We start from the raw sequence: 4,706 nt of genomic DNA on the forward strand, positions 1-4,706 counted from the left end.
TTGGCTCTAATTTGTCACTTTCCACTTTTAGCTCACTGAAACATGGCTTCTTACAGAAAGTATTTCTTATTGAGATTTTCCTATCAGATTAATTGGTGGGAGGGGGAGTGTTAAGGTAGCTACTACTTGAGAGATTCTTTGCATGTTTAAATATTTAACAGTTGTTTTGAGATCAAATAAAAATGGAGAAATTTTGTCTTAAGTTGGATTTTAAAGAATTTGAACTTAATAAATACCATTTCTAAAGAAATTTTTAGAAAGCTCCCTTGCGTTCTTTTCAGCAGATCCTTATTCAATGCCATATTAAGCTGGTGTTACATCTGAAGTCCTGGAGTGTACAAATTAAAACAACACGCTCCGTGCCTTATTGACATACCTTAAAATCAAATAACAAGATCATAAATTCATGCACTAGCATCTAAAATTCTCTTTTGGAACAAAGCATGGGGTAAATAATACATTCATGAAAAGTGAGACTGTGATTCAGAAAAATGTGTTCCTTGAGAACCAATGTGACGCACCCTTTATCACTACACATCCATCAAGTCAACACAGTAGACTATACTGACTTCCCACACAAAATAATACAATAAATCCAAATTAATTTTTTAACATACATAACTGAGCTTGAAACTAAGAGTGGAAATCTCCAGGTAGGAGAAATGAGTACAATATTCAAAATCAATGTAGTGAGCAAGAGCTAACCCCACTGACCTATAGAGGAGTTCCCTCTGGAGACCAGGGTTGGGAGTTGAGTTAAGCTGAGTCCCAGGCAACGTCAGCCCCCAGAAATGGGCCCTTTCATAGATGTGGGAGCCAGGCCGTGCAGTGGGAACTGGAATACCCTGCCCTCTAGGCCAGGGAGGCAGCAAAAAGGCAAGGAAACCACCTCAAACCTTGCTCAAGGTGTTGAATGAATTTGCATGAAGACATGCAAAAAAACAGAACTAATCAAACTGAAACCCTTGCGGCCTTGGTACATTCTTTTGATCATTTTTCACCCAATGTTTCTGGTTTTATCTGGATGCTCAGTGCTGTCCAGTATAATAGCCAAACTCGTGGCCCACAACAGGGGGACCTTCGAAGACCAGTCAACTCTATTCCCATGGAAACAACTCCCATTGAAGAAGAGTTCCTAGTAAAAATGTATAACCCCCAAGAGGAGACAGAGAACTAAGGAAGAGACAGAAAAATAAGGTACAACGAACTAGAGAAATTATATCTGAAGAGATACAGATAATAGAAAAATATGAACATGCCATCAGTTAGGGATATTTACAATGTTCAAAGAGAAGTGAAGAGTAGAAGTCATAAGACAAGAACAACGCATAATGAAAAGGACTAGATCTGATTAAAAAATGACAAAGAAAATTCTAAAAATTAAAAAAGTATGTAGTAATTTACACTTCCGTATCTGGCCAGACAGCATAACTAGCGCCAGGCTTGTCCTGCTACCATAGCACACAAGTGAACCGGATTGCATATAGAGAGCAGATGCTTTCAGACATTAAATAACAGCTGAAGTAGGACTGTGATCCTGAAGGAGGAAAACAAATTAGATGGCACCTACACTTGCTCTGGCTTCTGGTGGAGAAGCCTTTTGGATCAAAACAGAGAGAGGGGCGCCCTCTCAAAAATGCTGATCAGAGTTCAGGAAGTCTGAAGCTGTGGAAGCTGTAGGGGGACAAGTAAGCGTAGGGAGGAACCTCAGCCCCAGGGTGAATTTTTCCTCCTCTGGCATAACACACGTCACGTGGTTTAGACCTCCCTGACCGTTCACATCATTGGTCATGCAGTTGGTACCCTGCCCTCACCTTTCCTCCCCTCGCATTTTGCTGGCCATGTAGTTGACCCCCTTATAGGAAGAGCAAGGGGCTAGAATAGCCTCATTCTACTCCCATAGAAGCCCTTGCACTACCTCTCCCTTAAGCATTAGGTCTAGAGATTCAATTGAGTTTCAGCTCCGGGTCCAGAAAAAGCAGCAAAGTCAGGAGGATTGACCCCATGGCTGACATCAGGACCAGCTGCAATGACTAATGATCCCTGTGCTGGCACCAACCAATCAGGAGAGACCACAACCCTGAAAAGACCCAGCTGGAAAACTGAGGAACATTCTATTGAGATCCTCTCTCCCCTCCTCTCCCCACCCCCCACCCCAGACCTCCAGATAAAAGCCTTTAAGATCTTTAAGATGAAGACCCAGCAAGCAAGCATTCTCTCTATCTCTGTAGCACACCTGCCCTTCCTTCCCACCTCCCTGTCCCTCCTTCCCACCTCCCTGTCCCACCCTCTCCTCTCCCCAGGGTGCACACAGGATCTCTCTCTCTCTCTCTCTCTCTCTCTCTCTCGCTCTCGCTCTCTCGCTCATACCTTTCTTCTCCTTTCTCTGGGTGTATAACTTTGCCTTTCTTTCCCCTAAGCTCCAAGGGCCCTTCTTTTGCCTCTGTAACTCAAGCATGTCAAACTCACGGCCCATAATGAATATTTTTGCAGCCCATCCAATATAACATAATTATACATAATATAATTGCAATATACATAACATAATTACAATAATGTTATGTAAGAAACATTTTAATAAAATTTTTGTAATTTAATTTTTGCAATATCTTGTTATATGTAATTATTAAGAATGAACTACCAGGTTCACTAGTGACTGATTACTATAATCATATTGCATTGATTTCCCTTACACACCTATGCACAGGTGAGAGGACAGGGCTAACTCCTGATCCTCCATTTTGTAACTGGACCCTAGCCCTCACCCAACCAATTGGGGTCAGCCAAAGCAGTGACATCACCACCCCTATAAAACCTCTTGATCTGTTGAAGCTCGTTCTCTCTCCAGCCATGCCGCTGTCAATGTAAGTGGGACAGAGCTTGGACTAGTCCGAAATACAGGTTTTCTGCTATTGCATCGGACTCGGCTCCCTGGTGGTCTCTGGGGATCATAAAATCTGGGCATAACACAGGCACACCATTTCTCTCCACTGATACTAGCAGTGAATATTTTAGCAGCCAACTGCCAGGTCATTAGTCTTATACTGACTTTGCTGTGGAGCAAACACGAGTGAACGAGCACTGGAGTCCAGAACAAATTAAAATTCAGGGAACCTTTCAAAAACGGCCGGCTGACTGCTCTTTCCACGCAGCCCCGAGAGCAGCCTGAACCTTTGTGTCCGGCCATATTTATACCCATTCACTGCCTCCTGTTTTTGCATAGCAAACAATTTAAACAAAGCAGTTTTTCTTAGGTAAAGTCAACATGTCATTTATAGGGTCCTGGTGCCTGGTGAGTAAGTATCAGGAAACTTGACAGGGATCTATCTTGTGTGAAGGAAAAGAGTCACATGCTGACCTGACATGCTCAGGGGAGTCCTTAGAGGCAGTCTTGCAAACCCAGAGACCGAAAATAACCACAAAAGATGGTTTGAAAATTAAATATCTAACTACAAACAGGTTATAGTGGGTAGTCATGTCCTAGGCCGATATTTTCCCAGACAAAGATCAACTTTGATCTTTTTACTGAGCCCATTTGCCTTTTTGCCTCTAAGATAACATATCTATGAGATGTCTGAGTAACTTGTAACTTCCCTTTTTCTGGAGCCCCTGGGGCACAACCCAATGTGGTGGGTGCCAGGACAGATGCCTCAAATTCCTTCCTTATCATGTTAATTGTTCCTGCACTCACTGAGTACACGTCCATCATTTTACTTTTTATCCAATCCCAGGGGTTTCCCACCGCTTTGCTTTCTCCCACCTCCTTACTCCATCACCAATGAATTTCATGTAACCCACCTATGTCCCTCCTTTGATTTCAGTGTATAAATAGAAATGTAACCCCGCCATTCTTCAGAGCATTATCTCAATCCATTGAGGTTCTGCTTCCCGGCATATGTCGACTGTTTGGCTCAAATAAACTCACAAAAATTCTTTACAGGTTTCAATGGTTTTTCCCCCTTAACACTTGTAAGGCTATTTTGTTAGCTGTAGCTGGGATTTATGGCCAAGTCGACTAGGAGAAAGCATGCTCAAAACTTCCCACTCTCTAACAACTTGTCTGGTGTGTGCAACAGGAAATATTTTGCTTTTGAAGAACAAGAAAAATAGGTGTATTTGCCTTACACTTATTAATTTGTGCAGTTATTCAGTGTCTGGTAAGAAAAAATATTAATTATTAAAATGCTCTATTATTTTATGCTAATGATTACTCATTTATTTCAGCCCTTTGTATTCAGCAAGTCTCTATTGAAATAAACCTCCGTTTCTACAAAAATTGAAGCTTTTGATGTTTTGCGGCCACATATACTTACACCTTGTTTACTTGGCCTGTGCTAGCCTTTGGGTGTGACACACTTGCTATAACCCATTTCCTGAGCTGTCACAACCTCTCTGACTCACTTCTTTCCAGTTCTGTGGCTTCGAAAGAAACTTCCTCCTTCATTGGATTTCCCTGGCCCTGGATCCTTTCTTTGCCAAACTGAAGCACTGAGGTCCAATCACCAATAACGCCTGGCACCGTTCTACCACTACCTTGGTGATAGACATTTGGGTCATTCCCACATTTTGGCTATTTGAATAGCTTCAATGAATATTGGTGCACAAGTGTTCATGTAAAAAAACAGTCAAACCTGTAAAGGATTTTTGTGAGTTGAAACCAGTTTGGCTCAGTGGATAGAATGTCGGCCTGCAGACTGAAAGGTCCC

The sequence above is a fragment of the Pipistrellus hanaki genome (assembly GCF_964339955.1).
Source record: "Pipistrellus hanaki genome assembly, chromosome: 18".
In the NCBI taxonomy this organism is placed as follows: domain Eukaryota; kingdom Metazoa; phylum Chordata; class Mammalia; order Chiroptera; family Vespertilionidae; genus Pipistrellus; species Pipistrellus hanaki.